This window comes from Zalophus californianus, chromosome 7, assembly GCF_009762305.2.
Source record: "Zalophus californianus isolate mZalCal1 chromosome 7, mZalCal1.pri.v2, whole genome shotgun sequence".
NCBI lineage: Eukaryota > Metazoa > Chordata > Mammalia > Carnivora > Otariidae > Zalophus > Zalophus californianus.
The window spans coordinates 79031646-79058087 of NC_045601.1; the positions used below are offsets into that span (position 1 = coordinate 79031646).

A 26442-nucleotide genomic window follows, 5' to 3' on the forward strand; every position below is an offset into this window, starting at 1 on the left:
ACACATTTCTATGCTGCCTACAAGGGACTCATTTCAGACCTAAAGACACTTTCACATTGAAAGTGAGGGGATGAAGAAATGTTTATCACAGAAATATGAATGCCAAAAGAAAGCCAAGGTAGCAATACTTATATTGGACAAAATAGACATTTATTTACTTATTTTAAACACTTATTTATTTATTTTAGAGAGAGAGCAGGGGGAGGGCCAGAGGGAATGGGAGAGAGAGGAAGAGAAGCAGACTTCCCACTTAGTGTGAACCCTGATGTGGAGCTTGATCCCCAGATCTTGAGATCATGACCTGAGCTGAAACCAAGAGTTGGAGGCTAAACTGACAGAGCTACCCACATGTCCCCCAAATAGACTTTAAAACAAAGACTATAAGAAGAGACAAAAAAGGACACAATCCAACAAGAGGTTATAATAATCATAAATATTTATATGCCCCAAATCGGAGCACCTAAATACATAAAGTAGTTAACAACAAACATAAAAGAAATAATCAAAATAGTAATTCAATAATAGTAGGGTCTTTTACCCCACTTACATTGGTGGATAGATCATCCAAACAGAAAATCAACAAGGAAATGGTGGCTTTGAATGACACACTGGACCAGATGGATTTAGCAGACATATTCAGGACATTCCATCCTAAAACAGCACAATACACATTCTTTTCAAGTGCACATGGAACATTTTCCTGAATAGGTCCCATATTAGGCCACAAAACAAGTCTAACAAATTAAAAAAGAGTGAAGTTATACCATGCATCTTTTCTGACCACAATGCTATGAAACTAGAAGTCACCCACAAGAAAGTCTGGAAAGACCACAAATACATGGAAGTTCAACAACATGCTACTAAACAATGAATGGGTCAACCAAGAAATCCAAGAAGAAATAAAAAATTACATGGAAACAAATGAAAATGAAAATACAACAATCCAAAGTCTTTGGGATGCAACAAAGTGGTTCTAAGAGGGAAGTTTATAGCAACACAGACCTACCTCAAGAAGCAAGAAAAATCTCAAATAAACAACCTAGCTTTACACCTAAAGGACCTAGAAAAAGATGAACAAATAAAACCCAAACCAAAAAAAGGAAGGAAATACTAAAGATTAGAGCAGAAATAAATGATACAGAAACCAAACCAAACCAAACAAAACCAAACAACAACAAACCAAAACCAAATGAATAGAACACATCAATAAAACCAGGACCTGGTTCTTTTAAAAGATTAATAAAATCGATAAACTTCTAGCAAGACTCATTACAAAAGAAGAGATGCACCAAATAACCAAAATTACTAATGAAATAGGAGAAATAGCAACCAGCACCACACAAATACAAACATTTTTTACAGAATATTATGAAAACCTATATGCCAGCAAATTGGACAATTTAGAAGAAATGGATAAATTCCTAGAAACATGTAGCCTACCAAAACAGAATCAGGAAGAAACAGAAAATTTAAACAGACCAATTTCTAGCAATGAAATTGAATCAGCAATCAAAAAACTCCCCCAAAACAAAAGTCCAGTATTAGACAGCTTCACAGGTGATTTCTACCAAACATTTAAAGAAGAGTTAAAACCCAGTCTTCTCAAACTAGTCCAAAAAATACAAGAGGAAAGAAAACTTCCAAATTCATTCTATGAAACCAATACTACCCTGACCAAAACCAGGTAAAGACACCACAAAAAAAGAGAATTACAGGCCAACATCTCTTATGAATATAGATGCAAAAATCCACAACAAAATATTAGGAAACCAAATCCAATAATACATAAAAAATCATACACCACAATCAAGTGGGGGTTGATAGGGTGGTTCAATATTCACAAATCAATCAACATGATACATCATATTAATAAAAGGAAGGATAAAAGTCATATGATCATTTCAATAGATGTAGAAAAAGCATTTGACAAAGTACAGCATCCACTCATGATAAAAACCCTCAACAAAGTAGGTGTAGAGGGACCATACCTCAATATAACAAAGTCCCTATATGAAAAACCCACAGCAAACGTCATACCCAATGGTGAAAAACAGAATTTTTCCCCTACGGTCAGGAACAAGACAAGGATGTCCCCTCTCAAGATTTTTATTCTGCATAGTACGGGAAGTCCTAGCCACAGATACCAGACAAGAAAAAGGAATAAAAGGCATCCAGATTGGTAAGAATGAAGCAAAACTTTCACTATTTGCAGATGACATGATACTATTTATAGAAAACTCTAAAGACTGCACCCTAAAAACTACTAGAACTGATAAATGAATTCAGTAAGGTTGCAGGATACAAAAATCAATGTACAAAAATCTGTTGCATTCCTATACACTGACAATGAAGCAGCAAAAAGTGAAATTTAGAAAGCAATCCCATTTACAATTGCACCAAAACCAGTAAAACATCTAGGAATAAACTTAACCAAGGAGGTGAAAGACCTGTACTCTGAAAACTATAAAACACTGATGAAAGAAACTCAGACCTACAAAGAGAAATGGAAAGACATGCCCTGCTCATGGATTGGAAGAACAATATTGTTAAAATGTCTATATTATCCAAAGCAGTCTACAGATTTAGTGCAATCCCTATCAAAATACCAATGGCATTTTTCACAGAACTAGAACAAATAATCCTAAAATTCTGTGGATTTACAGAAGACCTTGAATAGCCAAAGCAATCTTGAAAAGAAAAACAAAGATGGAGGTATTACAATTCCAGATTTCAAGTTATATTGCAAAGCAGTAGTAATTAAACAGTATGGTAGTGGGATAAAAAGAGACACATAGATCAGTGGAAGAGAACAAAAACCCAGAAATAAATCCATAATTATATGGTTAATTTATCTTCTCAAAGGAGGAATGAATATACAATGAGAAAAGACAGTCTCTTCAACAAATGGTGTGGGAAAACTGGATAGATACATGGAAAAGAATGAAACTGGACCACTCTCTTTCACCATACACAAAAATAAACTAAAAATAGATTAAAGACCTAAATGTGAGACAGGAAACCTTCAAAATCCTTGAAGAGAGCACTGGCAGTAATCTCTGACATTGGCCATAGCAACATTTTTCTAGATATATCTCTTGAGGCAAGAAAAATAAAAGCAAAAATAAACTTTTGGGACTACATCAACATAAAAAGTTTCAGCATAGCAAAGGAAACTATCAAGAAAACTAAAAAACAACCTACTGAATGAGAGAACATATTTGCAAATGATGTATCTGATTAAGGGTTAGTATCCAAAATATATAGAGAACTTATACAACTCAACATAAAAAAAACCCAGGTAATCCAAGAAAGAATGGGCAGAAGACATGAACAGATATTTCTCTAAAGAAAAATACAGATGGCCAACAAACTCAGCATCAGTCATCATCAGGGAAATGCAAATCAAAACTACAATGAGATATCACCTCATGCCTATCTGAATGGCTAAAATAAAAAAAAAATATAAGAAACCACAAGTGTTAGTGAGGATGTGAAGAAAAAAAAAACTGTGCACTATTGGTGGGAATGTAAACTGTTGCAGCCACTTTGGAAGACAGTATGGAGGGTCCTCAAAAAATTAAAAATAGAACTACCCTATGATCCAGTAATTGCACCACTGAGTGTTTATCCCCAAAATACAAAAATACTAATTCAAATGGATACATGCACTCTTACGTTTTTTGCAGCAATATTCAGAATAGCCAAACTATGAAGCAGCCTAAGTGTCCATCAATAGATGAGTGGATAAAGAAGATGTGATATATATATATGTGCTATTATTCATCCATAAAAAAGAATGAAATCTTGCCATTTGCAACACCATGGATAGAGCTAGAGAGTATAATATTTAGTGAAATAAGTCAGTCAGAGAGGGGGGCGGAGCAAGATGCCGGAGGAGTAGGAGACCTGGATTTTGTCTGGTCTCAGGAATTCAGCTGAATAGGGATCAAACCATTCTAAACATCTACGAACTCAACAGGAGATCGAAGAAAAGAATAGCAACAACTCTCTGAACAGAAAAGCGACCACTTTCTGGAAGATAGGACCTCGGAGAAGTGAATCCGAGGTGATATTCGGGAGGATAGACAGCAGGGGAGGGGGCCTCCGTTGGCCGCTTCTGGCAAGTGATAGAGCCGCAGAGCACAAAATCGGAACTTTTAGAAATCAACTCCGCTGAGGGACATCGCTCCAGTGGCTAAGCGGGAGGTGGAACCCTCATGGGACAGTGTGGTCTCAGGACCCTTGGGGTCACAGAAAGACTGAGGATGCCTGAGTGTGGCAGAGCTCCCAGGTATCGGAGCAGGGAAGTTGGCTGCAGAGACGGAGCCGAGGTGCAGGCTCTCAGCTTGGGGTGGCCATAAACTGTGATCCGTGGCAGTCGGGCCACTGCTCCTCCAGCAGGGACGCAACCAGCGGCAGATCTGGGGAGAATCTCCTTCCTCCCCCAGGAGGAGCGGCGTGGGAGCGCACCGCAGGGATCTGCTGGGTTTGGAGACTCCACACTGACTTGGGTGCCAGAGATAGAAACGCTCGGTCACAGGCCGGGTGAGCACAGAGTGCGGCCGGAGACCGGGGAGTGACTGACTGCTTTTCTCTGGGGCGCACTGAGGAGTGGGGCCCGAGTTCTCGGCTCCTCCGGGTGGAGATTGGGAGGCCACCATTTTCACTCTCGTCCTCCAAGGCTGTGTCAAGAGCTTGCAGGGAACAAAAGCTCCTGAGAGTAAACCCGAGCAGATTGCTTAGCTGGACTAACAAGGGCGGGGCAATTCCGCCTCCGGGAGAGACATTTGGGAACCACGGCAACAGGACCCCCCCTCAGAAGATCAGCGCGAACAGCCCGCCAAGACCAAGTTTACCGATCAATGAGAACGGGAGAACTCCAGCGCTAAGGGAATACTGCACATAGAATTCATGGCTTTTTTACCATGATTCACTAGTCTTTCAAAGTTAATTTTTTTTACTGTTTTTTTTTTGAATTTTTCTTTTTCCCTTTTTCAACCAACATCTTATCAATCCCTTTTTTAAAAAAACATTTTTATTTTTCATTTTTAGAGTCATATTCTATCTGTTCATAGTAGTTACCTTTATTTTTGGCATATATATATAAGTTGTTCTCTCTTTAATTTTGAGATACAGTTTCTTCTAACAGATCAAAATATACCCTAAATCACTAGTGTATGGCTTTGTTCTAGTCTTCTGCCTGATCACATTCTCTCCCCCCTTTTTTTTTAAATCTTCTTCTTTCTTTTTTCAAACAACTTCTTATCAATTCCTTTTATAAAATCTTTTATAATTTTCATTTTTACACTCATATTCCATCTCTTCACTGTATCAACCCTTATTTGTACATATATAAATCTTTCTTTCCGTAAAATTTTAGGAGGCACTTTCTTCTAACAGACCAAAATACACCCAAATTCTAGTATATGGCACTGATCTATGCACTAGCCTGATCATATTTGATCATAGTCTGTTGTTTTTGTTTTGTTCTGTTTTTGTTTGTTTTTATCTTTATCTTTTTCTTTCTCCTTCTTTTTTCTTTCTTTCACTTTCTTTTCCCCTGGTTTCAGGTCTTTTCTGATTTGTTTAGAGTATATTTTCTGGGGACGTTGTTAACCTGTTAGCATTTTGTTCTTTCATTCATCTATTCTCCTCTGGACAAAAAGACAAGACAAAAAAAATCACCTCAGCAAAAAGAACAAGAGGCAGTACTGTCTGCCAGGAACCTACTCAATATGGACATTAGTATGATGTCAGACCTAGAGTTCAGAATCATGATTTTAAAGATACTAGCTGGACTTGAAAAAACATGGAAGTTATTAGAGAAACCCTTCCTGGAGAAATAAAAGAACTAAAAATCTAAGCAAGTCGAAATCAGAAAGGCTATTAATGAGGTGCAATCAAAAATGGGGGCAAACTGCTAGGATAAATGAGGCAGAAGAGAGAATTAGCGATATATAAGACCAAATGATGGAAAATAAAGAAGCTGAGAAAAAGAGAGATAAACAGCTTCCGGATCATCAGGGCAGAATTCGAGAGATAAGCGATACCATAAGACGAAACAACATTAGAATAATTGGTATCCCAGAAGAAGAAGAAAGAGAGAGAGAGGCAGAAGGTATATTGGAGCAAATTATAGCAGAGAACTTCCCTAATGTGGGGAAGGAAACAGGCATCAAAATCCAGGAGGCACAGAGAACCTCTCTCGAAATCAATAAAAATAGGTCAACACCCCGACATCTAATAGTAAAACTTACGAGTCTCAGAGACAAAGAGAAAATCTTGAAAGCAGCTCGGGAGAAGAGATATGTAACCTATAATGGTAGAAACATTAGATTGGCAACAGACTTATCCACAGAGACCTGTCAGGCCAGAAAGGACTGGCATGATATCTTCAGAGCACTAAACAAGAAAAATATGCAGCCAAGAATACTATATCCAGCTAGGCTGTCATTGAAAATAGAAGGAGAGATAAAAAGCTTCCAGGACAAACAGACACTAAAGGAATTTGCATACATGAAATCAGCCTTACAAGAAATATTGAAAGGGGTCCTCTAAGCAAAGAGAGAGCCTAAAAGCAACAAAGACCAGAAAGGAACATAGACAATATACAGTAACAGTCACCTTACAGGCGATACAATGGCACCAAATTCATATCTTTCAATAGTTACCCTGAATGTAAATGGGCTAAATGCCCCAATCAAAAGACACAGGCTATCAGATTGGATTAAAAAACAAGACCCATCGATATGCTGTCTGCATGAGACTCATTTTAGACCCAAAGACACCCCCACATTGAAAGTGAGGGGGTGGAAAACCATCTACCATGCTAATGGACACCAAAAGAAAGCTGGGGTGGCAATCCTCATATCAGACAAATTAGATTTTAAAACAAAGACTGTAATAAGAGATGAGGAAGGACACTATATCCTACTTAAAGGGTCTATCCAACAAGAAGATCTAACAATTGTAAATATCTATGCCCCTAACATGGGAGCAGCCAATTATAGAAGGCAATTAATAACAAAAGCAAAGAAACACTTGGACAACAATACAATAATAGTGGGGGACTTTAACACGCCCCCTGACTGAAATGGACAGATCATCTAAGCAAAAGATCAACAAGGAAATAAAGACTTTAAATGACACACTGGACCAAATGGACTTCACAGACATATTCAGAACTTTCCATCCCAAAGCAACGGAATACACATTCTTCTCTAGTGCCCATGGAACATTCTCCAGAATAGATCACATCCTAGGTCACAAATCAGGTCTCAACCAGTACGAAAAGATTGGAATTATTCCCTGCATTTTTTCAGACCCCAATGCTTTGAAACTAGAACTCAATCACAAGAGGAAAGTCGGAAAGAACTCAAATACATGGAGGCTAAAGAGCATCCTACTAAAGAATGAATGGGTCAACCAGGAAATTAAAGAAGAATTTAAAAAATTCATGAAAACCAACGAAAATAAAAACACAACTGTTCAAAATCTTTGGGATGCAGCAAAGGCAGTCCTAAGAGGAAAGTATATAGCAATACAAGCCTTTCTCAAGAAATAAGAAAGGTCTCAAATACACAACCTAAACCTACACGTAAAGGAGCTGGAGAAAAAACAGCAAATAAAGCCCAAACCCAGCAGGAGAAGAGAAATAATAAAGATCAGAGCAGAAATCAATGAAATAGAAACCAAAAGAACAGTAGAACAGATCAACGAAACTAGGAGCTGGTTCTTTGAAAGAATTAACAAGATTGATAAACCCCTGGCCAGGCTTATCAAAAAGGAAAGAGAAATGACCCAAATCAACAAAATCATGAATGAAAGAGGAGAGATCACAACCAACACCAAAGAAATACAATCAGTTATAAGAACATATTATGAGCAACCATATGCCAGCAAATGAGATAACCTGGAAGAAATGGATGCATTCCTAGAGATGTATCAACTACCAAAATTGAACCAGGAAGAAATAGAAAACCTGAACAGACCTATAACCACTAAGGAAATTGAAGCCATCATCAAAAATCTCCCAACAAACAAAAGCCCAGGGCCAGATGGCTTCCTAGGGGAATTCTACCAAACATTTAAAGAAGAATTCATACCTATTCTCTTGAAACTGTTCCAAAAAATAGAAATGGAAGGAAAGCTTCCAAACTCATTTTATGAGGCCAGCATTACCTTGATCTCAAAACCAGACAAAGACCCCATAAAAAAAGAGAATTACAGACCAATACCCTTGATGAACATTGATGCAAAAATTCTCACCAAAATACTAGCCAATAGGATCCAACAGTACATTAAAAGGATTATTCACCATGACCAAGTGGGATTTATCCCTGGGCTGCATGGTTGGTTCAACATCCGCAAATCAATCAACGTGATACAATATATTAACAAAAGAAAGAACAAGAATCATATGATCCTCTCAACAGATGCAGAAAAAGCATTTGACAAAGTACAGCATCCTTTCTTGATCAAAACTCTTCAGAGTATAGGGATAGAGGGTACCTACCTCAATATCATAAAAGCCATCTATGAAAAACCTACAGTGAATATCATTCTCAATGGGGAAAAGCTGAGAGCTTTCCCTGTAAGGTCAGGAACGCGGCAGGGATGTACTATCACCATTGCTATTCAACATAGTATTAGAAGTCCTAGCCACAGCAATCAGACAACAAAAAGAAATCAAAGCCATCCAAATCGGCAAAGAGGAAGTTAAACTCTCACTCTTTGCAGATGATATGATACTTTATGTGGAAAACCCAAAAGACTCCACCCCAAAACTGCTGGAACTCATAGAGGAATTCAGTAAAGTGGCAGGATATAAAATCAATGCACAGAAATCAGTGGCATTCCTATACACCAACAACAAGACAGAAGAGAGACAAATGAAGGAGTCGATCCCATTTACAATTGCACCCAAAACCATAAGATACCTAGGAATAAATCTAACCAAAGAGGCAAAGGATCTGTATGCAGAAAACTATAAAATACTCATGAAAGAAATTGAGGAAGACACAAAGAAATGGAAAAACGTTCCATGCTCATGGATTGGAAGAACAAACATTGTGAAGATGTCAATGCTACCTAGAGCAATCTACACATTCAGTGCAGTCCCCATCAAAATACCATCCACTTTTTTCAAAGAAATGGAACAAATAATCCTAAAATTTGTATGGAACCAGAAGAGACCCCGAATAGCCAGAGGAATGTTGAAAAAGAAAAGCAAAGCTGGCGGCATCACAATTCCGGACTTCCAGCTCTATTACAAAGCTGTCATCATCAAGACAGTATGGTACTGGCACAAAAACAGACACATAGATCAATGGAACAGAATCGAGAGCCCAGAAATGGACCCTCAACTCTATGGTCAACTCATCTTTGACAAAGCAGGAAAGAATGTCCAATGGAAAAAAGACAGTCTCTTCAACAAATGGTGTTGGGAAAATTGGACAGCCACATGCAGAAGAATGAAACTGGACCATTTCCTTACACCACACACAAAAACAGACTCCAAATGGTGGAAAGACCTAAACGTGAGAGAGGGGTCCATCAAAATCCTAAAGGAGAACACAGGTAGCAACCCCTTCGACCTCAGCCGCAGCAACTTCTTCCTAGAAACATCGCCAAAGGCAAGGGAAGCCAGGGCAAAAATGAACTATTGGGATTTCATCAAGATAAAAAGCTTTTGCACAGCAAAAGAAACAGTCAACAAAACCAAAAGACCACTGACAGAATGGGAGAAGCTATTTGCAAATGACATATCAGATAAAGGGCTAGTATCCAAAATCTATACAGAACTTATCAAACTCAACACCCAAAGAACAAATAATCCAATCAAGAAATGGGCAGAAGAGATGAACAGACATTTTTCCAAAGAAGACATCCAAATGGCCAACAGACACATGAAAAAGTGCTCAACATCGTTCGGCATCAGGGAAATCCAAATCAAAACCTCAATGAGATACCACCTCTCACTAATCAGAATGGCTAAAATTAACAAGTCAGGAAACGACAGATGTTGGCGGGGATGTAGAGAAAGGGGAACCCTCCTACATTGTTGGTGGGGATGCAAGCTGGTGCAACCACTCTGGAAAACAGTATGGAGGTTCCTCAAAAAGTTGAAAATAGAGCTACCATATGATCCAGCATTTGCACTACTGGGTATTTACCCCAAAGATACAAATATAGGAATCCGTAGGGGTACGTGCACCCCGATGTTTATAGTAGCCATGTCCACAATAGCCAAACTGTGGAAAGAGCCAAGATGTCCATCGACAGATGAATGGATAAAGAAGATGTGGAATATATACACAATGGGTTATTATGCAGCCATCAAAAGGAATGAGATCTTGCCATTTGCAACGACGTGGATGGAACTGGAGGGTGTTATGCTGAGTGAAATAAGTCAATCAGAGAAAGACATGTATCATATGACCTCACTGATATGAGGAATTCTTAATCTCAGGAAACAAACTGAGGGTTGCTGGAGTGGTGGGGTCGTGGGAGGGATGGGGTGGCTGGGTGATAAACACTGGGGAGGGTATGTGCTATGGTGAGTGCTGTGAATTGTGCAAGACTGTTGAATCAGAGATCTGTACCTCTGAAACAAATAATGCAATATATGTTAAGAAAAAATTAAAGAAGAAGATAGCAGGAGGGGAAGAATGAAGGGGAGTAAATCGGAGGGGGAGACGAACCATGAGAGACGATGGACTCTGAAAAACAAACTGAGGGTTCTAGAGGGGAGGGGGTGGGGGGATGCATTAGCCAGGTGATGGGTATTAAAGAGGGCACGTTCTGTGTGGAGCACTGGGTGTTATGCACAAACAATGAAACATGGAACACTACATGAAAAACTAATGATGTAATGTATGGTGCTTAACATAACAATAAAAAAATTTAACGGTAAAAAAAAGAAAAGTCAGTCAGAGAAAGACAATTACCATATGATTTCACTCATGTGGAATTTAAAAACAAAACAGGTGAACATAGGGGAAAAAAGAGAGAGAGGCAAAGCATAAAACAGAACGCCCACCTTTTTTTTGGAGAGAGCCGGGGGAGGAGCAGAGGAAGAAGGAAGGAGAGAGAGAATCTTAAGCAGGCTCCATGACCAGCTCAGAGCCCAATGCAAGGTTCAGTCTCATGACCCTGAGGTCATGACCTGAGCTGAAATCAAGAGTCAGTTGCTTAAGTGACTGAGCCACTCAGGTGCCCCAAGACTCTTAACTATAGAGAACAAACCAAGGGTTGTTGGAGGGAGTTTGGGTGGGGGATGGGTTAAATGGGTGATAGGTATTAAGGAGGGCCCCTACTGTGATGAGCACTGGGTGTTGTTTTTTTTTTTTTAAAGATTTATTAATTTATTTTGAGAGAGTGAGAATGAGAGAGAGAGAGAGAGTACATGAGAGGGGGGAGGGTTAGAGGGAGAAGCAGGCTCCTCGCTGAGCAGGGAGCCCGATGTGGGGCTCGATCCCAGAACCCTGGGTTCGTTACCTGAGCCGAAGGCAGCCGCTTAACGACTGAACCACCCGGGCGCCCGAGCACTGGGTGTTGTATGTCAGTGATGAATCACTACTAAATTCTACTCCTGAAACCAGTATTACACAATATGTTAACTAACTAGAATTTAACTAAAAACTTGAAACAAACAAAAAAGAAACACAATAAATAAGCAAAAGAAAAAAAAGAGACAAAGGCAAACCAAGAAACGGACTGTTAACTGTAGAGAACAAACTGATGGTTACCAAAGGGGAGGTGAGTGGGTGGATGGCGGAAATATAGGATGGGGATTAAAGAGTACACTTATTATGATGAAATAAATAAAGTGACAACAAAGTAAAATAAATTAAAAAGGTGGGGCCAGAGATGGCAGTACCTTTTAAGAAGTGTTTTAAAATTTGTGAATTTGACACAGTGTTGAATAGGCTGATAGTTTGCAAAGACACATGCTGACTCATGCAATGTTCCCCAAGTTACACCCTTACATCTTTTATTCTCATGTTGGTAATTAGCCTGGAGTGTCTCTACGCCATGAATGTTTGAGTTTATGTCACTTCTGTGAGCCTTCCCTGTGGAATCAATTGCTCCTTCTTTAGTATTTCCACTTACGCATTCTGGCCTGTATTCTAGTATTAGTATATATACTTGTCTGTCCCTAATGTAGATGTATGTTCCAAGGTAGGAAGTTTTGCCCCAATTTTTACCACTTATTCCTGGTAGCAACTAGCATATGTTGTATACATGATAAACACTAGGTAACTATTTGTTGGAGGAATAAACATAAAGGGACATTACACCATCAACTGGATAAAATCACATTGAAGTCATATGAGGTTCTGATTGGAAGTGATTCTCTTGTCATTCTGCTCATGAAGTGATATTTAGTATGCCCGTAGATATAGATGGTGCTATGCTGACTTGCTGAATCTAATTAGTATATCAGTTCCGTTTTAATTTTGTGAGGTGCATCCAAGATATATCTTAACCCATAATTGGAATTAAATTCTCATAACATTTTATTAAGAAGCATGTCAAACTCACATCTCATTTTAAATGAGAGAGCTTCATGATCTTGCAAGTGGACTTGCTCAGAGCTCTCCGAAATCTTGGTAGAAGCATGGAAGAGGGCATTCCAGTATTGGTGTAGGACAACTCAGAAATGTGAAAGTTTTCATTTTGAACTAATTTCATGTGTCTTATATATAATGCTGAGGTTTTGAGGAACCCAAATGTAAGAATAATCTGAAAAGGAAAAAGTAATTTAATTTAGATTTTTTCCACCTAAATGCTCCTCCATTTATCAACATTAATGTATCCTCTGTCATCTCTATTTACTGATAGTAGAGTTCCAGAAGATAGAATATAAATTATTTCCGTAAATCCATTGACTTTTACCTTCACTGAACTTCAGCTCTCTGATGACATAAAGCCATCTATTCTCAGTGATGCCTCTCCATCAGCAAAACCATACATCATCTGAAATTATACCTCATCATTCTGAGTTATGCTTCACCATTTGGGGTTATGCTACTTCTACAATGGTAAACTCTGGAACATAATGATAGCTATAATTCATCAAGTGGATACTATATTGGAGACCCTGACCTAAATACTTTACACGTATTCGCTTATGGATTCTCAAAAACAATTCTATTTACCCCAGTCCCACAGTTAGTGAGGCAGAGCTAGGATTTAGCCCCTGAAAGTCTGGCTTCGGGACATGTGTATATTGCCTGTCAATGAAATATGCTCATTTGATTTAAATTTCCCTGACTACGACTTCTCCCAGCTCTTTGCTTTTCTTGCTTGAAGCCTTCAGTATGACATCCAGCAACTTGGTTTCTCTTTCTTTCTAACCCTTTCCCATTCTATTTCACCCAGCATGGATTCAGTGGTCATCCAGTGCAACTGTGCACTTGCTATTACCCAGAAATTTCTGCCCCAGACATTTTATCCCCTACCCACTGCCCCAAATCTAGGCAACCAGTCAATCACTTCATCAGTTCTCCTTCTTAGAATCCAACACTTGGTCACAAAATTATGTTGAGTAAATGCATTAAAAATTCAAGCTCTCTAGCCCTATCTAAGTTCTTGCTGTTGCTTAGTAAACTGTTAATTCGGTCCCTTGACTGTTCTCTATTACCTCCCTTAGAGCAAATACATGTAAACTTTTCCATATTTGTTATGTCCTCAATGTCTTCAATACCTATCTCACATATAGCAGATAAACAATTCTTTATTTTACTGAGAAATTTGTATATACTTATCTTTTTCAGCCTCACAACTTTTCTATCTATTTAATTTCCCACCTTTTTTTTAAGACAGGGAGACAGAAAAAGAGAGGGAAAGAGAGAATTCCAAGCAGGCTCCACATCCAGTGTGGAGCCCAATGTGGGGCTTATTCTCACAACCCTGAGATTATGACCTGAGCCAAAATCAAGAGTCGGACGCTCAACCAACTGGGCCACACAGGTGCCCCTTAATATCCCTTTTTATCCCCAGTCTTGGAAGAAGAAAGATTCTTCCGTTTTAAGGTTGACTGCTTTACCTGTACTTTTGGTCTGTTCCCACATAGGCTCTTCTAGGAAGTTGTTCATCAGTATGCTCTCCTGATTTTCCATCTTCCAACTGTCTGTTTTTACTAATTTTTCCTCTCAGCAAATTAACTCTTTGGAGTAATCTTTACTCTAGAAACAAAGCAGAGTAGAACACTTCTATACTTTGATCCTCTACATTTTAATTTACCTGTCTCATCTCCAGTCCTTATTTCTCTAACAATTTCTTGAAAGAGTAGTTTAACTTCATTGCCTTTTCTTAATATAATTCCTGTGGATACTATGCCATGAAGCCTAGGATAATCAGCCTAAGGCATTCACTTCATATCCTCTTTTCTCATCTTGATCCCTGTTTAGTCTTCTAAAAGTGGGAGTCTTGGTCCTTGGTTGTAGAAAGCTCTAATTCATCCTATTGCCCCAGATGCATGGGAGCAGAGAAACTAGAAAATAAGAACACTAAGCAATCCTAAAGAAAAGACCATGAGAGGAATCTCTCAAATGTAGGCTGTTTACAAAGAAGAACTTTTAACATCTCTAAAACCTTTCTACTAGCACTGAGGACCACCTCTATCTTGGCCTTGACACTAAGTGATGAAGGAAATGGGGCCTTGAACTCCCTCTTTAGATAGGAGAGTGCCACCAGTTTTAGGGTTGTTCCAAAGCTAACAGGTCCCAGGCAATAATGGATCATTTGCCCAGGAATTCATCTGACTGCTTGATGGCTGACTTGAAATTATACCAGTTTCCAGGGCTTCTACTGGCTAGGCTCATCTATCTGAAAAGTATGGACAAGCAGTCCATCTGAAACTCCAAAGGATATAGGTGTGGGTGAAAAGACTTGTGAAGGCCATACTTCATTATCTTTATTTGTATGTCATCCTTGTACAGGGGCCGTGCTAATTTTCTATGTATTGTTCCAATTTTAGTATATGTATTGCTGAAGTGAGCACATAATTTGTTATCTTTAATTTTATGTGTTTATTAAAGCTTGCATTTTACTCCAGATCCCTTGCCTCTTTTGGGACAACTCTGAGGTGTAACTTTGAGTTCTCCTTGCAAACAGGCTATAGCTGGGTTAAATCCTACATGAGGTTAAATTCACCTCATATAACAAACATTCACGCATTACTTTTAGAATTATTTTTAAAAACCCAGGAATTTACCATTTTGGAAAAAAAAAATCCTTCCAGATTCTTTCTATACCTGCCTTGATCTTGAGATCTTAGAAGGAATGTAATGGGCTTCATGGCTTATACAATTGGGAACACTGACATAAGACTAAAAGAAAACTGTAAGACATATCATAGGAGCTGCTTCTACTTAGAGCAGATGAGCTAGCACAGCTCATGGGAAATCATTTCATAATTTTGTAAAGTGCAGCTTCCTTCATGGTAAGAGCATTAGCACATCTTTAAATGAATGATGCCAAATCTCTCAAATGTCTATAGCCTTTACCTAAATTTGTGCCTATTACCCAGCCCATGGATATTCTATAATAGATCAAGTGGATTGTCATAACATCTATTATAAACTGTGATAAAAATTTCAGTAAGCTGTCAGATCTTTTTGAAATCTGAAGAATTTTATGTCTAAAACTAATAGGTTGACATTTGATGAGTTGATAATCAAGACATCAGCATTCACTCAAAACCTTGAAATCAGTACTTCTCACTAAATAATTTTTCAATAGAAAAAAATAAGTTCTATCATAATTTTTTAAAAATGGGGCCTTTGTAAATAAAAGTACACCAAAACACAGCTTAGACAATTGCCGTTCAAACTAAAGATATACCACAACCAAAACTCTTATGCCAGATATATACTGGTAATTAATTTGATAAACATATTTTTGAACAACTCTTCTATTTTCTAACATGCAAGTCTTATCATCATTTAGTAAAAAACAAAAGCCATTACCTTGACTGAATGCAATCACTTGCCTCACTGCTATATTAAAATATGACTCTGTTCTCAGGATTGCTTTGCAGTTATTAGTATGCAGTAAATGGTTTAAACTGTATAAATTTAATTCTAGAGATAAGAAAGGATCTTGAATTGAGTGTGGCTTTACTATTAATATCACCTTCACACTGCCCCCAACTTGGTATGTGGCTTCGGACAATTCATTTCATGATTTCAACTTCATTATTTATCTGCAAAATTTCATTTTTCATGAATTTACATTACTTATCTGCAAAATAGAGGGACTGAATTGGGTATTCTCTAAGCTGACTTCCCCCTGTGAGTATAAAAACAATTATTAAGTAGAATATATTTTTATTACCAGTTTGCAGAAAAGGAATGGGAAACAGGTACACAAAATGTAAAGTGCCCCTTGTGATATCATCATGTGTCCAGTATGGAATAGCTTCTTTACAAAGTAGGGAGGTTAACGAAAATTGCTTTGGTACAGTTTCAAGTGTCAACAATGATTTAAGAGAAGTGGTTTTAAGCATTATTTCCCTTTATTACTGAGTGAAAGTTCTTCAAATGCTTATTGAGATGACCTAAGAATCAGGAGAGAAAACAGTGAATCACTGATGAAGAAGAAATGAATCTTAAAGAGAATCCTAATAAAGCAGCATTTATCATTCTTTCTTCTTCATTTATCTTCTCAGTCTGAATGAACATTAGCTTCTTTCTTAGTGTGACTGATGTAGCCTTGAGATGGCATTCTTCTCTAACTGAGCATTGTGAATGAAATTCGGGTCCTTATGATGAAACATTATCAACATTTACAGCTTTCCTTTCCCTCTATTATGCTTTGGTCAATATGTAGATAGTACATGATGCATGAATTAATATTTTAGTATGGTGTGATAGAGCAAATCAGGAATCTCCACTGGTTTGGTCATTCTGTTCTCTTTAGATTATCATTATTCAGTTTAAAAATCACAGAGAAAAAAATTGAGGGACATCCTGGATTTTGGTAAATTGTTTTCTTATCTACATTTGTTTGTGCTTTCCTTTTATTTTCTCTTTGGGTTTTCTTTGCAGCCCTTTTGTCATCCCACCAGTTTTCCTGAGCTCTCTAACGTAAAATGATCTACTAAAGTAATTTGTATTAAGTTTTTTAACACCTTCAATATGTACAGTTTTTATTGGTCAAAAATAAAAATTAAACAAATGAAAGAAAGCAAGAATGGTTGAATAGGACGCTGAGAGTGGTCAGCTCAATAAAATTACCTGGTCTTCCAATGTTTCTAGGTGAAAAACAATATTTAGACCCAGTACCCCTTGACTGTAGAGGTGGTTCAGTCTCTGGGAGGTACAGCCCTACAACATTATGAAGTATATACTATAATGATTCCCCCAGTTCTTCCCAAAAGATTCATACAGTTATTTACTCAGGTGATTATATGGTGAGGAAAGGAGAATACCCAGACATTTCTAGGGCTCTTGAACACAGGAGACCTGAAATGTCACCATGACTCCCTTTTAAGGGAGGTGACAAGGTAAGGGGGGCTGGGCAATGAATAGGGTCCTTAACAATATCCAGTTTACAGTGGGTCCTTTGGGTCTGTGGCCTCACTCTGGTCATTACCCCATACCGGAATGTTTAACTGGGATTGACATATTTGGCAGTTGAAGAAAACCTTACACTGAGTCCACCTGGGTTTGGTGGTGGTCAAGCCATCATATTAAGTAAGGCCAAGTGGAAACCTCTCATACTGTCCCCCATCACTTTGTCAAAGTAGAATATTGAAAAAAAAATCACAAACTGCTGTATCTAGCCAAGATGCAGCAACAAGGACCAATATTTAAAGAACCAAAAGAACTAAAAGAACTAAAGAGCTAAATGAAATATATGAAATAACAGTTGGCTATCAGGCAAGGAAGGGCAGTGGTTCCCAAAAGAAGGGAAACAGATGTGACAAATGCTACAATCACCCCAGCTTTCTGCCTGGATATGGTTTCCAGGCTGCTGTGCAGAGGTGGAGAACCAGGAGGAGTCCAACTGTCTTTTTGAGTTGAGGAGACAAAGATGGAAGTTAAGAGAAGCCCAGGGTAACTAGAATTCTTAGGTGCCAATACTGGAGAGTGGAGAGCATTGCAGAGAGAGAGCTCCAGTGATTCACAGATAGCATCCAACAAGTCTTCAGCATGTGAGAAAACTATCTGAGGCTGGGGAAAGAACTACCCAAAAGGAGCAATATACAGAGATCACAAAAAGCTGGGAAGAGATTTTGTTCCCACCAGCCAGACTAGAAAACTTTGTACCTCATGGTCCATAGGGTGGAATCTTCAGGAGAACGTTGCCTAAGGAGTGAGGAAAAATTAATCCTAGACTAAATACTGCTCTGCACTCACCTTAAAAAACTTTAAAGGCAAGTCTCAAGAAGATCAAACTCTTTCCAAGTAACTTAATTGCCTTACAGAACAAAGCTCTAGAATCTGTCATCTATCTATCTATCTATCTATCTATCTATCTATCTATCTATCTATCTATTATCTATCTATCTATCATCTATCATCTATCTATATCCATCTATCTCTATATCTTTAACACATATTGTTTTTAATGATTTAATATGCACCCTTTCCTTAGACTTAAACTTTGCATTTCAAAGAGATCACTACCTCTAATTGTAGATTATCTGGAAATGAGGCATCTTGAGGAGCTGTTCATGCTAAGAGGCTGTGTACTCATACCACATGGAACTCTGGTTATTAAACTTGATAATACCAATCTGTGACCCCATATCAGATCTACTGAATCAGAATTTCCTGGTATTAAAAAAATTAAGCTCATAAGGTGATTTTAATGATTAGCTTTTTATTTTATTTTTTAAATTTTATTTAAATTCAATTAATTAACATATAGTATATTATTAGTTTCAGAGGTAAAGTTCAGTGATTCATCAGTTGCATATATCACCCAGTACTCATTACATCACTTACCTTCCTTAATGCCCATCACGCAGTTACCCCATCCCTATGATTACCTTTCTTTGAGAACTTTTGATACTCATGACTGTGCATTTTACCCATCATAATGGACACATTTTAGAGTCTTGATTCTCAAACATCCTTGTCTTTCCTCTTGTGGGATTACTCCAGGATGTGACAAGCACTGGGAGCCTTTGCTCACAGAGACCACTCATTAATTGACTTATTCATTCAATATACATTTATTGAACATACTGGGCAAGGCCTTGTGCTGTATTATGAGGATATGAAGAGAAGTAAAATTGATCCCTGATTTTGAAGAGCTCACAGTTTAATGGGAAGTAACATATATAGTTATAAGTTCTATAATACAGCTATGTATAAAAGACATCAATTGAAACATGAAATTTATTTTATTTTTTAAACTTATTTTTAAAATTTGGAATACTTCTAAAAAAGTTTAAATTCATTTTACTGAAAAGAGAGGGAGGTTTTTCTTTCACATTCAGCATAGTTTATAAAGTAATACTTCAATTTCTTTTTATGCTTTTCATGTTGTTGTGAGTAGTTCTGTATAAACCCATGAAATATATTTAAGAGTAGTGTTGCTGGAACTGTAACGTAATGACGTTTCATGTTTTCCCCCAAAATATGGCCAGAGTGGATATGTTTCAAATTGAATTACTCCATAAATAATAGCTGGAATCTTAGATAAAGATTGGCTTCCAAATATTAAAAATTAACATGTGAATAATTTTGATTAAATGTAACATAGTTTGGCAGATTTTGTATGAGCTGGCCATGCTTTTCAAATAGTTACATAACTCCCCTTTTATTTTATTTTTTAATTTTTTTCATAACTCCCCTTAAATACAAGATTTCACAGACAAAAATTTCCACATTATATAAATGACTCAAAGGTGTATGTCTGAGTCATCTAGAGAATGGGAATTCAGCTTTTTCAGATTCCATCTTTACCTAAGGTATGTGGATCATGAGATTATCTCCTAGCCAGAGCAATCTTTTGGTATTAATAAGCACTGTGAGCACTCAGAACAGATTAGAATATTCATTGTTTTATTGGAAATCACCTAATTCATGTTAATTTTCAATGGAGTTTACATTGTTTACCAATCTGAGGGGAAAAAAACCATCAGAGATTTTGATAAGACATTTTAGAAGTAGCTTTTTTCCAAACAATAGAGATAAATTATAAATGGAAGGAATGAGACCTTGAAGATGAAAAGGTTGGCCTGAAATTGTCATGTGCAAATGTCACCAAATAACCCAACTCTGTTTAAATTCAATTTCTAATTATTTAAGCTTTTATTATATGTATTTTATTTCACTGTGCATGGTTACTTAAGAAAGATTAACTTAATCAGAACCAAAGAGGGAGATCATTATGTGGTGTGACAATCTGTTTGACTCTAAAACCCAGAGTTAAGTAAGGAGAGCTTTCCTTATGAGTAAGTTGTATGGACTGCTGTGCGAAAAAAAAAAGAATGCCTTACTTTCATCAGCATGAATTATTCTCCTTCAACACTAAATACACAAAATACTGCAGTCGAAAGTCAAAGATAAAGGAGATACGATTTAATTGGTGATGGTTATTATTTTTCAAAGTAATTCCTTTCAACTGGCTTTTCTTTCTCTCTCTGAAATGATCTTCTCCTGATTTTTGTCTATCATCTGCATGATTTTCTGATATCATATTAAATGTCACCTCTTCAGAGAGACCTTCTTTAACCTCCTTTTGAGAGGGGGAATAAAAAAAGAAAGGAAGAAATCAAGACCCAAGGAACATGCCAATTCATAAATAGAGAATTAACTGATTTTGTTGTGCAAAAATAACACCGAGTGTGCACAGAGAGCTAGCAAGTGGCTACAAAGCAGTAATGGATTTTTAGCTCTTTTTATATGGAAAAGATTTGTTGTACATTATTTCCATTAACTACAGTTGTTATACATTATCCTACTTTTAGTAAACAGTTGGTAGACATTCAATTCGTGTTAGTATTTACACTGTTAGTGTACATTATAAGCTATCCTGATGTTCTGTTTTATGTAATTCTTTAGCAGTACCTTCTACGGTTGCCTTTGACGTGTATCTTGGCATTTGATTAGTCACATCCTTCTACATTCCTCAGTGAGGTTAGGTTAGGTTCTGTTTTCCACACAGCTAAATTAACCATCCAGCTGTTCTCATATGACTTCATTTTAATTTTCTTCATAGCACTTTTTGTTTTCTGATGTATTTTTAATTTCTTTGGTGCATTTGTCTCTCTATATTAGACTATAACCTCCAGTGACAATCAATAGATGCATGAATATTTTTGTGAGTCTATGTTGGAGTCATAGATTCTAAATTAAATATAGAGACAACTATGCATATAGAAATTTAGATATATTTAAATTTTTTCTTTTTCTATATGTAATAACTATATATTTGTATAACTAAATACTTGTCAGTAGCAAGCAAATGCAATAGCTTTTCAAATGCTAATTAGTAAATGGATAATTTGATATTACTTTCTGAAATTTAAGAGTTGTGAAACTCCTAACATGTTTGTTAAGTGTAAATATATTTTCATTTACTAACAGCTGTAATCAAGATAATAGGCTTTTCTGTAGTTATTCCGAACAGCAATTACTTGGATCTACAAGTTAAGCGCGAAAGTGCAATTGCAGCAATAGCTTTTCCCTCCTTTGAATAAGAGCCCGTGTTGGATACATAACTGACATTCATTTAAGTTCATCTAGATTCAAAAACAATAGTCTAAGAGGAAACCAAGGTATAATGTTAAGTTTATCTTGCTTTTGGTAGAGCAGAATTGGGAAAATAAGGAAAAGAATATGAAAGAAGTCTTTAGATTTCTGGCTTTTCGGTTATGAGGTTATTTTAGACCACTTTGCCTCTTTTACTTTTTCTTCCCAGTGCTGATTGAAGATTCTTCTGTTCTGTTTTTGGATTCTGTGTTATCTATATTGCCGCCGAGGAAGATTTAACTGGTCAAGGTGGAGCCCTTGTTTTGCCCCAGCGGTGCTTGTCCATGTCCATTCCGATGTTAATACTGAATTACCAGTAAATTGGGCCTTTAGGAAGAAATTAAGTGCATGTGTGGAAAATTTGCAATTTGGGAAATTCTTCTCTTCTGTTCTCATATGGGAAATATATATGGAGAAATCAGGCTTTATATGGGCCTTTCAAAAACAACGAGAAAAGCAATATCAACATAAATTATAAGATAGTTAAGTTTATTTTCCACACTGATAATACATCTTAGGCATAAGGGAGATTCCTATATATTAGTAGTAGTACATAATTCAATTTTCCCTTTAAATGCACTTGGTTTTATAGATTTATTTATCATTATGGAGACCTAACTATATCCCTATTCTATTCTTTATCTACATTTGTATATATATACCTAATACACATAAATAATGCATATATATGTACACATATTTACCTGAATATATATGCAGGATGTGTATATATATATATATATACACACACACACGCATATATATATATATATATGTGTGTGTGTGTGTCTATACGAGAATTTTTCAGGAACGACGTCCCAGTGTCATCAGACTGTTTACGTTTTTTGCCTCTAAAAAGTCAACTAAATTATAGGAAGAAGAGAGGGACTCTGAATGGATTTTGTTTGTATGTTTAGGTTGTAAATGCCTACCTCAGGACTGGAAATGAAGAGAAACTCCACTTTCTCATAGATTTTGGGGTTATCCATTGTGAGGTTTTCAAAAAACTGAGGATTCAAAAAATTATCTAAAACTTTGACATACTAATATAGCATGCATTTTGAAGGAAAGGGGATCTAAACTATGAAAGGAAAAAAATTGTCAAACAAAAACCTGTTATGTTGGGGCACCTGGGTGGCTCAGTTGTTAAGCGTCGTTAAGCATCTGCCTTTGGCTCATGGGATTGAGCCTCGCATCAGGCTCCCTACTCAGTGGGAAGCCTGCTTCTCCCTCTCCCACTCCCCCTGCTTGTGTTCTCTCTCTTGCTGTCTCTCTCTCTGTCAAATAAATAAATAAAATCTTGAAAAAAAAAAACAAACCTGTTATGTTTTCACTGTTTGAGGTAAAGAAACTAGCTTTTACAAATACTTTGTTATTATCACTGGGTGATATAATTACTTGCTTATACAAATAATTACCTTTGTTTCTATTTATTTTTAAAAATTTTATTTTTTAAATTTAAGCAATCTCAGATGACAAACTAAGGAACAACTCAAAATAGTGATAAATTTTGGGTTTGCTAAACTGCACTGAATCTTCAGAGTGTCAGAGAAAGAGTAAGAAAAACAGAAAACAAGAAAAAAGAAAGCAAAGACAAAGGGAGAGTGCAGGAGAGAGAAAGAGGGAAGAGGGAGAGGCAGAAAGAGTGAGAGAGAGAGAGAGAGACATAGAGACAGAGGGAAAGGTGCTCTCACGAAGAGAAGTATGAGAAGCACTGATGTATTCTTTCTTTTCAGGACTCCTAAGTGGTAGCATCAATAAGAATTTCCTGTGTTTGCATGCAGAGTGTCAGAAGAGAGCTGTCACTGTCAGAATTTTATGTTTATTGGAGCAGAACAAAGGAATTTAGGGATTGGCCTACTATATTAGAATCTCCAGTTATTCCATTAAGACAAGTGGTAACCTTTTAAGGAAACTTGAGATCATTTAGAAGCTGACATTTGATTTCCCTGTGTACCCAGTCTTTGCTATAACTTTCTGCCTCTAAACAAAGCAGTAAACAGTGTTCAACTTAAGGTTAGGGCACAGAAAAAGTGTCTGCTCTATTAAAATAAAAACTACATCTCAAAAGTTGGCAGGTGGTACTGTTGGTTGCTGGGAAATTTGTTGGGAAAAGATTGAAACTGCTTTTATGAATAGAACATTGAGGAAAGCAATATCAACAGAAATCTGCCATGGTCCTAATGTTCGTAATTGACAAATTAAATCAGGTTAAATCCCTGTGGGACTTTGGTCCAAGTCAGTATGTTGGATAGTCATGTCGAGGACCACCTTCTCCGTTGATGTTTTTCTTTAATACTACTTTCCGACTACCAGTACTTCAGTGTTGGTCATATTTGAGTGTCCTCGTCAGATATAAATGTTGTTGGCTCTGTTCCTGTCTCCCTCTCCCTCGACTCTCAAGGCCTTCTCTATTTCTCTATTTCCACTTAGACGCTGATGACCCCTGACCTTGTAACTGAAGCCAATCCCTGACCTGGGCTCTGGATCCCTTCCCCTCCTGCTTCCTTGTTTTAAAAATTTCTTTTTACCCTACTTCTTCCTCCTGATCTATCTGATGATGTCTTCTTCCTAGCAAACTTTCTTTAAACCGGTCGACTATACTATATTTGTATTTCCTACTCCCTCTTCAATGACCACCTTGTATTTTGACAGCTACCAGGCCTCTGGGTGTGAGACCGGGGCAGGTCGCAATGGCGCCCGGCACTTGGGGTTTGATGATCTGTGGTGGCTATGTTGAAATTCTTAATAATTTTATCTTTGAATGGGGTGCTTTGTAAATCTGATGTGATAGTGGATCATGCTTTGGAACAATGGATTATCCTTTCGGGGCTTGGATGTTTGAGTCTTGTGTGAGCTTGCCTTCCAGTCTTTCTGTCTCCCTGGGAGGTGTTCTCATCAGCTGGCTCTGCCACTCTGCATTGGGACCACTGTCACTCTGCCCCAGGGGGCAGTCAGTTTGGTTGTGGGGGAGGAGAGGGGCTGCATTTGCTGTTGCCCTCCATCCCTAGTGGTCACCTGGCCATGAACACACGGAGGGGTGGGGTAAGGTGGCAGCTCTTCTCCCCCTGCAGGCAGCACCGCTGTGGGTGAGTTGGGGTGGGGGGTGGGGTGACATGGTAGGGGCCTCTTGCTAACCCCCATCTAGGTACGTAGCTCATGCCTGCATGGAGAATGCATTTCCTTGGGGGTCCCTGGTCCAACGTGTGTTGGGGCATGGAAAGGAGATAGACTTCATTGCCCTGGCCTGCTTGCATATTCATTTTGCACTGAGCCCTGCAAATTATGTAGCCAGCCCTGATTGGTAGCTGTTCTCTCTAATGTCACTGCAGAACTCAGTGGATGTTCACCAGTGCTTATCCTCCCTAACTTCTCTGGTGTTGGCCACCTTGACCAGGGTTACTCCTTTCTCTTCAACCCCTCTCTTCTTTCTCCTTCAGTTGCCACCACACGTCCTTGGTTTTCCTCTTATCTTTTCTTGTCAATCCGCTTTGCAGGCTTCTTTTCCTTAGTTCTTGTTTACTGTTAGTGCTTTTGGGGAAGGGGTGGGCTAGGGAGGGGTAGGTTTGAGGGTTTCTACCTTCTCATTCACACATTCCCTTGTCATAGCTTTCATTCCACTGTGTGCTGACTGCCCTGGCTGTTTACATCTCAGACCTGAGCTTCAGCCTTGGCTATACCTGTGTCCAGTGGACCACATCTGACTTTTGAGATTCCACAAGTTCTTCTCAGCTAGCTGACAAGTTAATCTTTGCTAATAACAGCTGCTGCTTATTGAGGACCTCCTAAAAGTTAGTATTCTTGTTTATAACTTTATTTCTAGGACTCCCAGTTTTGCTTCAAGGTAAGAATTATCATATACATTTTATAGATGAAGAAGCAGGCTCAGAGAGCTTAAAGCAACCATCCTGAGGTCGCACAACTGCTACATTACTCAAATTAATGAGCTATTTTGTTACCTCTTCTAGGTAAAAATAATAATAAGCATTGTTTATGTGCCAGACACTGTGTTCTAATGGTGCTACATATATTAACTCATTTTATCAACAATCATATGGGATAGATACTGTTATGTAGAGCTGTGAAACTGAAGCACAGAAGGGCTTAGTAAGTGAGGTCACACTGGCAGTACGAGGAAGAGAGCCAGGATTTCAACCAAATCCGTCAGCCCCCAAACTGTAGGCTGTAGCCATCACATGTGCTGCCTTTCCAGCTCTGTTCTGGCACTACCCGACTCTGAGGAGTTTGGAAGGTGGCCTCTCCATATCTCACACATTCTACATTTTAAACAGTGGTCATAGTGTACTCGGACACTATCTTCACTGGGAAAACATCTGGGCGAATGCCAAAGGCATGAGATTTCTCTAGATGAAACATGCCAGATGATAATCTTAAACATAGTTTAAAGATCTTGTTTAGCTTTCTGTAGTTCATTTCTCCTGTTGTCCTATCATATGGTCCTAAATTAGTCTTTTAAAGTTTGAATTAGCCATAGTTATATGGCAATAATAGAATACCTAAGATGCTGAGACAAGTAACTATGGAGGCAACATTTAAAAATTGTGTAATTAATTCATTTATAAAATATTTACTGAGTGTCTGCTATGTATCATGTAGTACTAGGTTTTGGGGAGACCATTGTGAACAAGACATACTTTTACCCACAGAGTCTTCATTCTCATAGGGGAGATAGGAAAACACTGAGGCGTTAAGTCCATAGAGC

The 26442-nt window shown here is 37.8% G+C and overlaps 1 long non-coding RNA gene and 1 other non-coding gene across 2 annotated transcripts in view; one reads left to right on the plus strand and one right to left on the minus strand.

Moving 5' to 3' along the window:
• The window catches only part of LOC118357210, a 222347-nt gene that overhangs the window by 65175 nt on the left and 130730 nt on the right, over positions 1–26442 (plus strand). The gene's annotated exons all lie outside the window — the stretch shown is intronic.
• Positions 14904–15010, minus strand: LOC113928140. Its single transcript, XR_003521821.2, has one exon. It is a non-coding gene; the product is annotated as a U6 spliceosomal RNA (small nuclear RNA).